Here is a 17898-nt window from a genome sequence, read left to right as displayed (position 1 = left end):
CAGCACAGTTGAGTTGTGTTGATAAAGCATCGGGGGGGATGAGGGGGATGAGAACGCTTGAAAAATGAGTCAAAGTGCTGTGATTCTATTTTTTTATTTCCCTTCTCTCTTGGGGAAATATCCCATTGATTTTTTAAAAAATTAACTGTATCATTGCCTTTTGGGATATTTCCTGTTGCTTTTTTTTTTTTTTTTTTTTTAATAAAATACATAGTTCCCTTTGGGGTATATCCTGTGTCGCTTTTAGAAAGTAAATCACGGCCCTTTGGGATATAAGCCGCTTTCATAAACTATCTCAATTCTCACTGTTGTATGAGATGCACTCTTCACTTTTTAAAATGTTAGTCCCAACACCCCACATCTTATTAACACCACAGTCATTCAGGAGCCGAGCAAATTAGTGCTTTTCGGCATGGTACTGTACCCCAGTAGAGTACAGTGTTTCTCTTTTCTCACCGGGAACGACACGAGTCGCAATTCTTCACTAGAAAACCAAAAAAATGTGAATCCGGGATTATTTTTGTTTCAACTCGTAATATTTCCTGCTGTATATTTACTGTAAGTCTATAGCCTTTCTTCAGAGTTTTCACAAATAGATATTGTGCTCTATACAGCTTCCATGAAAATGTGATGAGCGGCTTTACAGATGTAAACTTTACACTTACATTTACACTTATTCATTTATCAGACACTTTTCTCCGAAGCGACGTATATCTCATAGAAAATACAACGTGTTCATTACATGAGCAGGAAGAGACACTTAGATGCAGACGTGTGATTCTTAAGTGCACTTAGTTTGTTTCTTTCCACCATATGAACTAATGTTCATCACACCAATAGCTGCATAAAACTGTATCTGAATATCGACAATTCTGATCACCTTCCCACTAATTTTTTTTTGTGATACATATAAATATTTACGTTACATTACAGGAGTAGCTGTGTAAAGGTTTATCCGGGGATGATCTTAAAGTTATACTGTATGAACATTTACACTTTACATGAACTTAGATGATGGGCGAAGTGAGTCTGGAAGAGATGAGTTTAAGACCCTTTTTAAATGTGGACAGAGATTCAGCAGTTCTGAGTGACAGAGGTAGGTGGTTCCACCACAACAGAGCCAGAACCGAGAACCTTTGTGCTTTATCTTTTGTGAGTGAGACTACCAAGCGGGCAGATGTGGAAGAGTGAAACAGTCTGATTGGGGTGTAACAGAGACTTTTTGACTGAATTGTGTATGAGAGTTTTTTTTAAACTCATTGGTGCTCATTTCTTTTGGAAGCCTGGAGAAAAAGAGAGTTGACAAGTTTGGCTGTTGTTGCTGTAGGACGTTGTGATGCTGTGGAGAGAGAGAGAGATGGGTGTGTTGAAAGACAGGTGAGGAAGGCAAGGAGAACAAGGGAAGTATCAGGATCCCTCAGCGCTGAGCCCGGTATCCATCGCTGGGCCGCCCAGCGGGACCAGCGGTTCTCCATCTGCTCAGATTTACACGTCAGTTCTGCAGGAACGCCTGTTGTTTTCTTAGGGGTGGAAGATGCTGCAATTGCAGAGGAGCAACTTGACAAAACCATTTTTCTGCAAAGCAAAGACATAATTGACTCCTTTTAATGAAAATCAAATAATGCAAATTTTAACTTGCGCTTATGAAAAAACATTTTAATTCCGACCGACCATCTGCGCGCAGGGAATTAGGAATGAACCTAAGGTGTTTCAGACTGATATTGCCTTGTCTCTTGTACCACTTTTTAAATGCTTTATTAGCCCTAGAAGACAAAAAAAGTTTGACAACTAATAATCAATGCATTGAAAAATAGTCAAATGACACACAACCAAATTTCACTTATGTATCATACTATAGTGGGAACTACAAAGACCCCTTTGTTGTACCTAAGAAAGGTACTGAACCTAAATTTCACCAGTAGAACATCAAAGTATGTAAACAAGGTTAGTATAAAACTGATGGAAATATGATTTTCAGAAAGCATTTCTATATATTGCAGCTTAATGTCTTTTATTTTTCTGAAACTTTTCTCCAAAGCAGCTTCCAAAAGTGAGCTACATAGAGCTGTTTACCCATTTGTACAGCTGGGCAACTTGATCAGAGCAATTATCTGGCTCAAGGGTATTCCAGCTAGAAGGGGGATTCAAACCAGTAACCTACTGCTCTCAAAGTAGCTACTCTAGCCCCTGTACTACCAGCTACCCTCATACAGATGCTCCACTATAAATTGAGTGGGGCATTAATTACAGACAGCCAATGGTATTGTGGTAAGCGCTTCTGCCTTTGGATCTAAAGGTTGTAGTTCCAAATTCTGCCTTCAGCTGTAGCACCCTTGACCAAGGTATTTACCCTAAATTGCTCCAGTAAATTTACCCAGCTGTATAAAGGGGTGAGTAAACTTAACATTGTAAGCTGTTTTGGAGAAAAGTGTCAGCGAAATGAATAAATGTTACACAATAAAGACTGTCAAGTCTAGACTGTTTATGCCAAAGGAACATGGAAATTACAATTTCCAGGCGACGGCTATTATTAGTCCCTCTATGGCGGCGACTGTGTTACATCATAACCTGGCAAATGTATTGATGTTTGAAAGAGACTGTGGGGCATTTTTCCATTGTTATTGGTTACTTGTGATTTCTTGACTATTGTGCACCGCGCTATTCTTAGTGCATTCTGCGAAAAACTAAATTCAGTGCGTATGCGGCCTTGTGTCAATAGCAAAATGTTACGCAGCCCCCCCCGAAACGGCGCCCTGTCTGACGGTACGCAGAATATGCAGAATTCCATCACTGGGAAGTGGGGGGGGTTGATAAAACACTTCTTTGTTTAGAAAACTCAGAGCCCTAATAACAGTTACCTGCTGCTGTATGCCGTTTCATAATTAAATTTCCCTTCCTAATTGATAGAAAGTAACAGAACAAGTTACATCAGCCTGCTTTTCCAGGGTTCAGCTGCGAAGTGTGACTTGATGACACGTCACCTGTGTGTGTGTGTAAGGAGTCTCCCAGAGAAGATGTCTTCTTAGAAAATTCCAGAAAAAGGATTGATAGCATAAGCAAGGCCATTTGTTATTGCAAGTGTTAATATAGTCTGAGCTATAAAAAGAAACAGGATCCTGATCCATGACCAGTCCAACCTGTCATGACACACATCTCTGTCTCCAAAGCCCGGTGGTGACCTGCAACAAATGAAAACAATTTCTGAGCTACTGCGGTTTCATAAATCTTCAAGAATTTGAAAGTATTATATTCTGCCCTAAACTATTTTTTTCTTTTGTATTGTAGTGTTTTATAAAGCGGTGTCTTTCAAGGTGCAGCCTGTGGACTGACGGCCCTGAGGACGACCAGTAAGCGGTTCTTATATTTATTATATATTCATTTAGCTGATACTTTTCTCCAAAGCAACATACAATGTGAAACTGCTTATAAGTATTTACCCATTTTTACAGGCTGGGTAATAGTTTTACTGGAGCAATTGAGGGTAAGTACCTTGCTCAAGAGTACTAAAGCAAAAGGTGGGATTTGAACCCACAACCTCTCACCCTAAAAACTGCTCTTACCACTATGCTACCTGGGTGGTACAGCAAGTAGTGCTGCTGTCTCGCAGCACCTTATTGATGCAAGAGGTCATGTGTTTGACCCCCACTCAGCCTGTGTGGAGTTTGCATGTTCTCCCTGTGTCTGCATGGGTTTCCTCTGGGTGCTCTGGTTTCCTACCACAGTCCAAAGACATGCTGCTCAGTTTCACCCATAGTGTATGAGTGACAGAGAGAGTGTGTGTGTTTGTGCCACTGATGTATGGATAAGTGACCCAGTGGAAGTAGTGTATCTAGCAGTGTAAGTCACCGCGGTGAAAAAGGTGTGTGGGCTCATAACACTACATAGAGTTTGTTGCAAGTCGCTTTGGAGAAAAGTGTCTGATAAATATGCAAACGTAAAAACAGCTGGGAACTCTGAAGACTTCTTTCCCCCATAAGCGTCATCATCACCTCTCTACTTATTTCTTTGGCCTGAAGAGAAAGACGCTCTAAAAATAGTTCATTGGAACATCTCAAAGAACTTCCATCGTACACGCGACAGCGATCTTAATTTGAGAAGGGTGCACTTTGTCATGATCAATAACCTTCCATTACCTAAAGTACACGAAGAAGAACATTGCGCTTCACTAAATTAATTTGTTGCCGAAAATTCTGCCCGCTCCGAAGCCGTCGATGCCCTACTCGTCCTCTTCGGCGGTTTTAGGCACCTGGGATAAATGGGAAAATCTTTGTTATTACTAAGAAACGGGTGGAAATTCTCAAAACGGCGAGTCGCAAATGCCCCGCATTAAGCGGCAGGCACAGTCCACACCCCGGGGTATCGTGGCGAGGCGGTGCAAGAGGGACAGTCTGCAATAAGAGCCAATTACTGGTCCCTAAGCCATCGAGGTGGGACAGCTCACCTCGGAGATCATAAATGAAGAGCAGATCAATGACAGCCAAGGTCTGAACTGCTTCGAACCTCCAAGGCATGAGGCGCTCCATCTTCGTCGGCTCCTCGGTCCTGCTGACCGGACCGAAGACTTTGCATCTTCTGAAAAGAAAAGAAGAATTCAGCCATGAAGCCAATATTTTTGCGTAACAAACGGTCACGTCGAGGCCAGCCGGGGGCTTTGGCCATCGCGGACGTGGCGGAGGGAACGCTTGCATCACTCAAACACACTGTTGGGTCTCTCGTAGAAGAGAGAATGTAGGAAGTCAGGGATTCTTCTTTGTCCTTCAGATGCACTCAGGCTCTGAAACCTGCCAGTTCATAACTCGCACACTCGCCTAGTGCGCGCACACACACACACACACACACAGAGCAAAAACCAACCCAAAATACTGGGCACAAAAGTACGGACATCGCAAGTCTGCGGTGTTTCAAACACAACGTCTATTTAAATTTAAATAAACGTTCTAATGTATTTTCATAGCTAGACTATATAATGGGACAGCTGGTAGTGCAGTGGTTAGAGTTAGTGTTTAGATCCAAAGGTTGTAGGTTTAATTCCCACCTCCAGCTGTAGTAGTGTTGAGTGAGGTACTTACCCTAAATTGCTCCAGTAAAAAAAAAAAAAAAAAAAATAAATAAAAATTACCCCTCTGGGTAAGTAATTGTAATAACTGTAACCTTCACATTGCAAGTCACTCTGGAGAAAAGTGTGAGCGAAATGTAATAATGTGACTCTCTTGCCGGTTAAAAGTGCCCTCATCCTTCGCACAGCAGGGTCCCACGCAATGAAAAATTGCTCTAATGTCCCGTGGAAAAATATATGCTTTTTTTTCCATACAACAGGCTCATAACTTCAGTGCCTTGGCATTCTGGCCCGTTATGGAATCATCCTATTTCCGTAAATGTCACACACAGAAAATTACAGAACGCAATAAATTCATTTAAGTATGTATGGAAATGTAATTACACTTAGCAGAAGGCAACGGGGGAGAACAACGTCCTGTCATATCGACAATGTAAACTGATCATAACTATGAGTAAAAATGTCTAATATCACAACTGAAACAGAAGATTCATTATTATCATGTTATTATATGGACAATGTAAACCAATCATGACTATTGATAAAGGTCAGTCTAATATCACAGGGGATGGTGCAGATTCATCATGATCATCATCATTGTTATTATCATTACATTTTTTTGACTGCAAAATGAGTTATTTTGTAATATCATAAACATCTGTGAGCCAAATGAAGCAAATAATAAAAATTTCTCTCCCCAATGCACTTTGTACTGTTTCACACCCTGTGCTTGCGACTCACGCTCTGGATCTTCGTCGCTCTGCATTGATTGACAGCAAATGAATGAACAAAAGAAAGGCAGGAAATAAAGCTTTTTGTTATAAATATAACGTATGTGGGTATTGTCATTATCAGCCATTAAAATGCCGTTTATTTTGGTTTTATAATTAATTTTGAGTTACTTGATTATTTTTCAGAGACCTTTTTTCTATGAGAAATTATTTTTGTCTGATAGGCTAATTTCAGGTGTGAACCCTCTTAAGCAAAGGGATAGGTCTTCTGGAAAATTCTATGACACCTTAAATGGATTTTGGCAAGACTGAGTAAATCATGTATAAAAGTATATACAAGTATGATTATATATATATGATGTATAGATGGGGGGTGCGGTGGGTTGGCTCGCGTCCTGCTCTCCGGTGGGTCTGGGGTTCGAGTCCCACTTGGGGTGCCTTGCGACGGACTGGCGTCCCTTCCTGGGTGTGTCCCCTCCCCCTCCGGCCCTACGCCCTGTGTTGCCGGGTAGGCTCCGGCTCCCCGCGACCCCCTATGGAACAAGCGGTTCAGACAGACAATGTATGATGTATACATAATATCTATTAGAAGGGTCAAGTTGTCTCCTCGCATCTTCTTCATCGGGACACTTGACAGAGACATTTGCCATGGAAACGGCAGCACGCTGGAAAGCTCTCGAAGCCTGAGAAGAACAGACATCGGAGACCCTCCTCCCATCCTCCGGATCCTTCGTCCTCCTGGACACATTAAACCCCCGTTGCACTTTCTTCCGGCTTCAGAGGCCTGTCGCTGTGGGAATGAGCACACCGTCTTCCCTCGCTCCTCTCCATCCACACATGCGGCGCGAACGTCCTCCTGGCACCGAGGAGCCCGGAGACAGAACGTCCTGGCTGTCGTCGGCACGCAGCTTGTAAAGCGACTGTCGCGCCGCGTTTACGCGTCCGCGTGCGGTGTTACCGCGGCGATACCTGAACATCGCGGCGCTGAAAAGCACCAACGTGACGTACGTCTGAAAAGTTTAACTTGTAAAGTAAGTCGTGTGAGGGGCTGAGGATGCGACTTGGTGTGTGTCCTGCTCCCACTCTCTTCGACTTACTGCCAAAGACCAGAATAACGACAAGACGGAGAACAACTTAACCGCACCGTTTCCAGTGCCAGAATTTAGAATTAATTACTGTTTCTGCAAATGGATTCTTCCATCTGAAGGGAAAAAAAATTGAACACATACAGATTGGCTCACATTAATTTCTTATGACGATACTTAAGATCTTATTTACATTTATTCATTTGGCAGACGCTTTTTATTTGGAATCGAGCCAGAGTTCAAAATCTGTTGGGAACTTGGGTCCGGCGTTATTAGAATTACACACACACACACACACACACACACACACACACATTGACTGAACCTGCTTGTCCTAAGTGGGGTCACAGCAAACCGGAGCCTAACCCGGCAACACAGGGTGTAGGGCTGGAGGGGGGACGGGACACCAGTCTGTCACAAGGCACCCCAAGCAGGACTCAACCCCAGACGCACCGGAGAGCAGAACCTGGCCAAACCCGCTGCACCACCACACTCCCCATTATTACAATTAGTTGATCCTCAGTGGGGGGGGGGCACGGTGGGTTGGACCAGGTTCTGCTCTCCGGTGGGTCTGCGGTTCAAGTCCCGCTTGGGGTGCCTTGCGACGGACTGGCGTCCCTTCCTGGGTGTGTCCCCTCCTCCTCCAGCCTTACGCCCTGTGTTGCCAGGTTAGGCTCCGGCTCCCCGTGACCCCAAATGGGACAAGTGGTTCAGAAAGTGTGTGTGTGATCCTCATTGGATACATTTGTACCATTTTTCCTTTGAACTAAAGTTTTTGCATCAGAACTGATCTGAGCAGCTCAGACACACAACACACACCACTGTAACACAAACACACAACCTCGTCTCTTGAAAGGCAGTGCCAGAAGAGGTGATAACGGTGCACAATACCTGTTTGTTTTTGGGACACTTTGGCCACTAGACAAGAGTCAAATACAGGTGAAGTACCCCTGTATAACCCATGTTCGATATTTACCTTTACTTATTTAGCCAACACTTTTCTCCAAAGCAACTTCCAATGAACTCTATGCAGTGTCATCAGCCCACACACCTTATTTGCTGTGGTGACTTACCCTGCTAGATACACTACTTCCACTGGGTCACTCATCCATACATCAGTGGGACACACTCTCTCTGTCACTCACACACTATGGGCGAACCTGAACAGCATGTGGGAGGAAACCAGAGCACCCAAGGGAAACCCACGCAGACATGGGGAGAACATGCAAACTCCACATGCACTGAGCGGGGATCAAACCCATGTCCTCTCACACCACCCGGGCACCCTGAGACAGCAGAGCTGCTCGCTGTGCCGCAACAATGTCCGTATGACAGGGGATACCTGTATATTGTTCCTTGCAGCGAACCGTCATGTTGCTCCTGTTACCCAGAGCTGAGTTTGACTCTTTGTGCACAATTTGTCTTCCTGCCAGCTCACATCCCATAGTCGGCGATGCCCTGCTTCTTACTTTCGAACCGCCTCGGAGGTAAGGAAGCTGCCAGAGCCCTGCAGCGGGGCCGTGATGTGGGCCGCTGGCTCAGTGACACAGCACTTGTTCCAGGGCCTGAATCACTGCGCAACGGAGAGCCGCGCCAGCCGAATATTAATCAGCATCTCCGTTCCGCTCAGCAGCAGCACTTCTTACTCAATTTGCTTTATGGGAGGGAGAAAAAGGAGCAAAAATTAGCTCGGGGGGGGGTTTGCCAGGAACTGGACGTGTATCGATCAGCTGAGCGACTGTGCGGATGCAGCAGTTTCTGCGGGGTCTCTGGCAAAATTAGAATGCGGATTCGTGCTGCAGGTGGTTGGGGGGGGGGGGGGGGGGGGGTGGGGGTGAAGTACGCAGAGGCCTTTAATCGCATTTGGACGTTCGCGAGAAAGTGCTGCGCCGCTGCCCTCGGCCGCCGCAGTGTCGTCCCGGAGCCACCCGAGCAGGAAGGACACGTTTTAAATCATCGCCCTGCTGTCAGCTTGCCCCCCCCCTCCCCCGCACTCATCCCATCTGGCTCCTCCTACGCGCTTTAACTCACTTCTGTCGGACAGATAAAAAAGTGATAATGACTGCAGATGCATCCTTCAGTCGGCGGGGGGGCGAGGAGGTTGTGATTTATGTTCCGGTGCCATGATCCTCCCACCCCCCCCGAAGCGAAGGGGCTGCGTAGTTGAGATGCTCCTGAAGACTCTTTAACACGATTGCATTTGGTTACTGTGGTCTGGTGTCTGCAGGGAGTGAGTGGGAGGGGGCAGATGGGGGTGTCGGGGAGGCAGAGAGGTGGTGCCGTTCTACTCGTCCTGCTCGGGCTCCGTCCTTCCTGCGGGGCCACGTTCAGCGGCGGGTCGCGATGGGCTGATTGACGGAAATTTCTGGGCCATCGGTCTGGGTTCTGGGTTCGTTCCACACGTGAAACCGTTTGCTTTAGATCGGCAGAGAACATTTAGTGAGGGCGGCGTCTCTGCATGGACCCCCTTCTCAGAGCTTTCCGAAGATGGGGGGCTTGACGAGGAGGAGACGTCGGACTTTGTTCGTACAAACGCTGGAGGACTTCGGAGGGTTTCCAGTGGATTTACAGTCAGGACATACGTTCAAAGAATGTTTGATAAATTGCAGTCAATACATTTTATCTTTCACCTCAACGACCAGACCAAGGGTCAGCAGGTCCAGGACATATGAGAACCACATGTGTTCTGATTCATTCCCATGAGCACAATAGGTGTTTTGGTTCATTCCCCTAAGAACAACAGGTGTTCTGGTTCATTCCCCTGAGAATGACAAGTATTCTGCTTCATTCCCAGTCTCATCTACATAAAATCTAATCATTTTAATAAAATCAGTATTACATTCATCCACAAGAGGTTTTGCTATTTATTTTTTACCCTGTTGGATTAGTCCTGTTCATACTACTTGGGGGAAACAGGAATGTGGTAAATAGTGGTCAGTTTTACACCACTGCACTTTCGAATGATTTCTTTAAGAGCTGCATCATTACTTTCAGGAAACGTTCACTTTTTATGTCACTGCACCATAATAATTGTCATTTAAGTAATGTAATAAAAGGCCAAAGAAGAATAAAATGTGCAGAGGCTGGTTTTGACTTGAGAACCATAAATTCTCCTTTGTGGTTTGAAATGAGCTATATTTTCAGCAAATTGGACTAATTACACCACTGAAGAGTTTGGTGAAGCCAATTTATTAATTAATTTCTATAGAGCTGTGATCATTTCCAAAGTGCTACTATATATATATCTATGATACAGGGTGGCACAGCGAGTAGCGCTGCTATCTCACAGCACCTGGATGGTGCAAGAGGATGTGGGTTTGAATCCCACTCAGTCTGTGTGGAGTTTGCATGTTCTCCCTGTGTTTGCAGGGGTTTCTGCTGGGTGCTCTGGTTTCCTCCCACAGTCCAAAGACATGCTCTTCAGGTTCACTCATAGTGTGTGAGTGACAGAGAGAGTGTGTGTGTGTGTGTTCCACTGATGTATGGATGAGTGACCCAGTGTAAGTAGTGTATCTAACAGTGTAAGTCACCGCGGTGAAAAAGGTGTGTCAGCTGATGACGCTACATAGAGTTCATTGGAAGATGCTTTGGAGAAAAGTGTGATGAATGTTGATATACATAGTTGTCAAAAGACAGAACAACATGCAAAACGCTCTTCTTTACATTTTCAACTAGATAGATCAGATATTAACACATATAATAAATTGTTCTAAGTTATGATTATCTTTGCAACCTTTTCCATGAGCTGGAAAGTGATGTAACAGTGAAAGAAAAGACCCGGGAAAGATTATATAATGGCATCTCTGAATTGTGCCCATCATGAGCAAATCGAGAGCAGAGATCATGCGGAGGAGCCAGGATCCGAACTACAAAAATTCGGCGCGGGGGGGTTGGGGGCTCTAAATCTGGAGAGATGGATGGTGGGTGAGAAACAGCATTCAGTGCTGAGGAGATGAAGAGTCATCCTCAAGGAGAGGGAAAGATGAGTCATGCGTTAAGCTCTGTATCAGAACAAATAACACAAACACACACACACACACAATAGACACACTATAACACACCCACCAACTATAAATACCCTCTATAAGCAAAGGAAATGCTAAAAAAGAGAGATTTTTCTGGAAATCTGCCTTAGGTAACACACACAGGTCAAATGAACTTAAACATGCAACACTCATAAGCCATCTGAGACTTGAACCCAGAGCCTTCAGGTTATAACTACCTGCCTTTTATTACTCTAGTAAATGCTGGTTAGAGAAGTGTGGTAAAACTTGTCTCTCCATCAGCCACTGCTACGAATTCATACCACGGCTGAAGTTTCCCTTATAAAACAGATTTTTGCATCCGGCATCCATGCTCATAATGCTTCTGTGCATCATTTTACTTTTTTAATCGTGTTGTTTTTTTTAGCAAAGTGCTTCTTTCTCAAATGATCCTGAATGCAGTAAAATTGCTTGGATTTACTGATTCCGGAAAGTCTTATCAAATTTTTATGTAAATATGTTTGAAACGGGGGGTGCGGTGGTGCAGTGGGTTGGACCGCAGTCCTGCTCTCCAGTGGGTCTGGGGTTCGAGTCCCGCTTGGGGTGCCTTGCGACGGACTGGCGTCCCGTCCTGGGTGTGTCTCCTCCCCCTCCGGCCTTACGCCCTGTGTTACCGGGTAGGCTCCGGTTCCCCCGTGACCCCGTATGGGACAAGCAGTTCTGAAAATGTGTGTGTGTGTTTGAAATGTCAAATAACAGTAATAAATATTAAAAAAAAAAAAAAATCATGCAGATGTTCTTCATCATTCACAGCACTGCATTTTGGAGAAGATAGTAACGTAGTGGTTGTTACTGCTGCCTTTGAATCTGCTGGTCAGAGGTTCCAATCCTACCTTTAGCTATGGTATCACTGAGCAAGGTACTTACCCTAAATTGTCCACTTTCATAAATGGCCTGACATCAGAAGTCACTTTGGAGTAAAGCGTGTAAATGTGTTGTACTAACAAAATCAAGCATCCTTCACAATTGCTAATAGGATGGAAAAAACAAACTGATGGCTGGAGCTTCCCATAGGTACAGTGTCTACCTTTCCATCATATTCAAACTAAAGCTAACAGTAGGTTTATTTGCAGGGTGCGCTGGACCCCATTCCGGTTGGACTGAGACATCCTGCCCATGTTTCTTACATTTATTTATTCAGCAGATGCTTTTCTCCAAAGTGACTTCCAATGAACTCTATGTAGTGTTATCAACCCACACACCTTATTCACCGCAGTGACTTACACTGCTAGATACACTACTTACACTGGGTCACTCATGCATACATCAGTGGAACACACACACACTCTCTTTGTCACTCACACACTATGGGGGAACCTGCACAACATGTCTTTGGTCTGTGGGAGGAAACCAGAGCACCCAGAGAACATGCAAACTCCACACAGACTGAGCAGGGATCAAACCCACATCCTCTCATACCACCCAGGGTCTGTGAGATAACAGCCCTATTCATTGTGCCAACATGCCAGCCACGCTGTGCCCGTTCTTCTCTCTCTCCCTGCTATGGACTTTGTGACAAATACTTGACAGTCTTGGGATATAAACATCAAAATATAAAGCATATCACAAAACACTCGACTCCTACAGAAATCATTTATCAACAGATCTTGCCAGCAATTTAATTACAGAGACTATTTCAGGCATGGCGAGCAGAGGAGTGCGTTATGAGATGCATAAGATGTGTCTTCAAATTACATTGAGTTTCTGTGCTGAGTGGGAGTAGCTCAGATTATGCTTATTAAAGTGTGTCTTTTATACAAGTATCAGAAAAATATTAAGTATTGGAAAAGTATGAACGCATCCATATCTTAATAAAAAAATTTAATAAATAATATACATTCGCATACACACATTTCCTGAACCGCTTGTCCTATTCGGGGTCGTGGTGAACTGGAGCCTAACCCAGAAACACAGGGAGCAAGGGAGGGGGAGGGGACACACCCAGGACAGCATTCCAGTCCGTCGCAAGGCACCCCAAGCGGGACTCGAACCCCAGACCCACCGGAGAGCAGGACCTGCTCAAACCCGCTGCACCACCACACCCCACTTTAATATATATAAATGCAAATAAATGTAAAGCTATGTGTTATAAAGGAGGCAAAGCACAGCTGGCGGTGTAGCGATTAAAGCTGTTACTTTTTGACAGCAAGGTTGCAGGTTCAAGTCCCACCTCCAGCTGTAGTATCCCTGAGCAAGGAACTCATCCTCAACCCACACACAAAGACTGAAACTGCTTGTCCCAACTGGGGTCCCAGCGAATCGGAGCCTAACACAGGGTGTAGGGCTGGAAGGGGAGGGGACGCACCCAGGATAGAATGCCAGTCCGTTGCAAGGCACCCCAAGTGGGACTCAAACCCCAGACCCACCAGAGAGCGGGACCCGGTCCAACCTGCTGCACCGCTGCACCACTGCACCCCCATATCATCCTCAACCGCTCCAGTAAAAAAAAGTTACCCAGTTGTATAAATGGGTAAAACATTGTAAGATGGAGAAAAGTGAAGTTAAATGAAGAGCTTTAAGAGTCCAGATGTGACTTCAACTCTTATCCACACCAAGGACAGGAACCGAAACTGTCCGCGAGAGCATTTTGTACCTTTTCCCGTTCAGTTTGTCTAACCGGTGCACAAAATGTTCGCACGGACTCATCTTTATACTTGTGTTTGACAAACACATACCTTACGCTGTGCGTAAGCCAAGGCCTTACCAGATTTACAAGGTATTAACAGATACGGTCTGAGACGAGTAACCGATAAATATTTACTTATCGGTTGTTCGAAAAGGATTTTCTATTTGTACTGAGAAGTTTTATAGCTGAAAATCAAGCTATAGCAGGCTGAGGCAGCGTGTCGCGTTCTCCCACGGCACATGCAGCACCGCGGTATTGAGGGCCGCTTGGAGCCCCATAGATGTGCTCCCATACGCATCGAGGGGTGACGAACGGCTTCGCTAATAACACCGTGAATCATCTCACGTGGCAGTCTGTTCTTCACCTTGCGGTGCGACTCCCTTTGGAGAACATCTCCGCTGCGCATATGCTTCCTCGAGGAGAACAGACGGCGCGCGTTGTCGGGAGCCCGAAGAACACGACTATTGTGTTTGCTGTAAAACGGCGCCGTCTTTGCAACACGGTCGAGGAAAAGCCGTCTTTCGAAGCCCTTTGCCTCCCGTCCGTGGCCCGCATGAGAGCAATTCAGAGAGGAGCACAAGTGATTTAATGTGAGCGGAAATGAGACCTTGCAATGGCACTGGTAGCAGCGGAGCAGCCCCACGCCAGACCTCAGCATTGTGCTCAGCTCGGTCCGAACCCCACCGGCACAGTACATCATCGTTATTACCTATCAAAATGTGTGTGTTTCATGTGTGTTTTCTGCCAGTTGCCACCAGGAAATACGATGCCGTCCGTCCGTCCGTCCATCCATCCATCATCCCAGACACAACTGAATCCAGGACAGTTTTTCAGATGTTGCTAATTCCAGTTAATGGTATAGTGAACTTGCTAATACACACACACACACTTTCAGAACCGCTTGTCCCTCACGGGGTCACGGGAAACCGGAGCCTACCCGGCAACACAGGGCGTAAGGCCGGAGGGGGAAGGGGACACACCCAGGACGGGACGCCAGTCCGTCGCAAGGCACCCCAAGCGGGACTCGAACCCCAGACCCACCAAAGAGCAGGACTGCGGTCCAACCCACTGCGCCACCGCATCCCCTAACTTGCTAATACTTTAATTAATTTAACTTAATTAATACTGAACTTAGGGGGTGCGGTGGTGCAGTGGGTTGGACCAGGTCCTGCTCTCCAGTGGGTCTGGGGTTCGAGTCCCATTTGGGGTGCCTTGCGACGGACTGGCGTCCTGTCCTGGGTGTGTCCCCTCCCCCTCCGGCCTTATGCCCTGTGTTACCGGGTAGGCTCCGGTTCCCCGCGACCCCGTATGGGACGAGCGGTTCCGAAAATGTGTGTGTAATACTGAACTTATGATGTTATTTATATTATCTGTGCACCTTGTCCTGAGTCTTTGTTCTGTGTAAGTGTTTGGTGTGTGTATGTATCGGCTGCTGTATGAAACTCAATTTCCCCTGGGAATTAATAAAGTATCTATCTATGAATGATTATTTTGGCGGCACAGCAAGAAGCACTGCTTTCTCAAACTCCTTTGGTGGTGTGATCCCCGTTCAGTCTGTGTGGAGTTTGCATGTTCTACCTGTGTCTGTGTGGGTTTCCCCTGGGTGCTCTGGTTTCCTCTCACAGTCCAAAGACATACTATTCAGGTTCACCCATAGTGTGTGAGTGACAGAGAGAGTGTGATGTGGATGAGTGACCCAGTGTAAGTAGTGCATCTAGCAGTGTAAGTCACCACGGTGAATAAGGTGTGTGGGCTGATAACACAACGCAGAGCTCATTGGAAGTCGCTTTGGACAAAAGCGTCTGATAAATAGACGTAAATTTGTCTATCATCATGTGTGTTTAGAGGAGCAAGAGCAGTGTGTCAGCTGTAGTGCTAAGTTTGCTATTTACTCTTAATACCTGTATATGTTTACTGCACTTTGTGATTTCACTTAATCGAACTGGAGTGACTAGCGTGTGTGTGTGTGTGTGTGTGTGTGTGTGTGTGTGTGTGTGTGCAAACAGTCAGCGCTTCACTTTGGGTTCTCGGTAGTAAGGCCCTGCCAGCAAGTCCATTAGTGGGAATTAAGTGGACTCATTAAGTGCTAAATTGCTCCCGCTGGGGACGGAATGTGAAATCGACTGGGTTTCGTCGTTTGAACATTTGTTTCTAAACACAAACATTTACGTAGAGGCTTGAACTGCGTAAATCTGACAGATGAGCCTTCTGTGTCAAGTTTTTAAGTGTTTCGGAAGGTTGTAGCACATATACTCAGCGCAGCACTTGGAAAACCTGCCCGCTGTGCCCGTTCTGTTAGCAGGAGGAATTCAGGACTTTTCACTATTATGTCATGTGTAAGAGACAGAGATTGCGGTGAATTTCAGTTGCTATAGAAACAAGCTCAATGGAACGGGTTACACGCAACGATCCAAAAAAACCTTGAAGAAAAAGTTTGATTTCTCCCCAACTATTCTTTTGTTAAATTACAGCCCAAACTCCTTTCTTGATGACGTTATGGTACATAGAACATCCGCTCTGACATATTTGGCGAAAAAAATTTCTTTTTACTGCTGTGGTCGAGACCTGAAGTTTCTTCTCTAAACTTGTGGATGTCTGAAGTGTTTACATTTCTCCCACTGGAAAAACTGAGATTTAATTTGCATGTCAATTCTGACGAATGCTGGAATATGTGATCATGAGAATGTGCTGCATGATCATACCTGTGATAAACTGTAACCTTTTGACCCTGAGCCCTCGCTTTATCTATGTGGACTTATCGATTTTTCTTGGTGTTCCAGTTGTATTGCCATGGTTTCGTCTGGGAAGGAGAAGGCGGACTCAATTGCGGAGCGCGCAGGAATTTATTCAGGGGCTAGACAGGAGCCGTAGTCAGGGACAGGCTTGGGTCTTCGGACCGCAAACGTCGTACAACAGGAAATCCAGAATCGTGGTCGGTGAACACAGGCGATAGGTCAAAACACGAGTAAACTGATCAGGTCACGGAAAGGGAAGGGGTTTCGGGAGGTGGAACGAGGAGCAGGAGCGACGGATAAGCCGACTCGGGATGAGTGAGCAGTTGGCGAATAAGGTTCCGCATCCTTCTACGTTCGCTTCTGCCTTATATCCTGCCCGGTCCCAGGTGTAGCTGGTTATGCCGATGGTGTGGGCGTGGCATGTATGATGTTTTGACCCTGTGCTGTCTATAAAACCAGTATAAAAAAATCTGTTATATACTTCATTATGAATTTAAACATGTGCAGGTACAGTATTTTCAAAAAATATGGTGTCATTATTCACAAAAATAGCACAATATTTTTGCTCTTATTAATGGCTCTTATTTCAAGAGAAGAAAACTTAAAATGTGAGATAACCCCAAATCATAACTTTGCCCAGAGAGAGTAGACATTACTTAATTTGTTAACTGGAATGAACCAAACTCTAAATTAAAACAAACTTCCCCCAAAATTTTTGACAGGGTTTCTAGCTAAACACATTTGATGGCATTATCCGTTCAAAACTCCTCAGGATCTGTGTGCAGCATCCCAGTGAAATGATTTCAGCCCAGTGCAGTGATTTGTTCTCAGTGAAGTGATTTCATCCCACTGTAGTGATTTGGTCTCAGTGAAGTGATTTCATCCCAGCGCAGTGAATTCATCCCAGTGCAGTGATTTGGTCTCAGTGAAGTGATTTCATCCCAGTGCAGTGATTTTGTCTCAGTGAATGATTTCATCCAAGTGAAGTGATTTCGTCCCAGTGCAGTGATTTGGTCTCAGTGAAGTGATTTCATCCCAGTGTAGTGATTTGGTCTCAGTGAAGTGATTTGGTCTCAGTGAAGTGATTTCATCCCAGTGCAGTGAATTCATCCCAGTGCAATGATTTCATCCCAGTGAAGTGATTTGGTCTCAGTGAAGTGATTTCATCCCAGTGTAGTGATTTGGTCTCAGTGAAGTGATTTCATCCCAGTGTAGTGATTTGGTCTCAGTGAAGTGATTTCATCCCAGTGTAGTGATTTCATCCCAGTGAAGTGATTTGGTCTCAGTGAAGTGATTTCATCCCAGCGTACTGATTTCAAGCCAGTGCAGTGATTTCATCCCAGTGCAATGATTTCATCCCAGTGAAGTGATTTTGTGGCAAGTGATCTTATCCCAGTGAAGGGATTTTATCTCAGTGAGGTACAATAATTTCATTGCAGTGAAGTAAGTGATTTCAACCCATCAATGTGATTTTGCTGGGTTGAAAATGATGAAGTGCATCATTTCACTAACAATCTTCTTTTGACACAAGTGACTTGAATTTACGACTGACCTTTGGGGAGGAACGGTGAGGGGTGGGGGGTGGGGGGACAGAGACAATTAGAGAAGAAAAGGGAGGAGTT

This window comes from Scleropages formosus, chromosome 4 (genome assembly GCF_900964775.1).
Source record: "Scleropages formosus chromosome 4, fSclFor1.1, whole genome shotgun sequence".
Taxonomy (NCBI): domain Eukaryota; kingdom Metazoa; phylum Chordata; class Actinopteri; order Osteoglossiformes; family Osteoglossidae; genus Scleropages; species Scleropages formosus.
The sequence above is the reverse complement of the archived record's forward strand: the minus strand, read 5'-3'. Positions refer to the sequence as shown.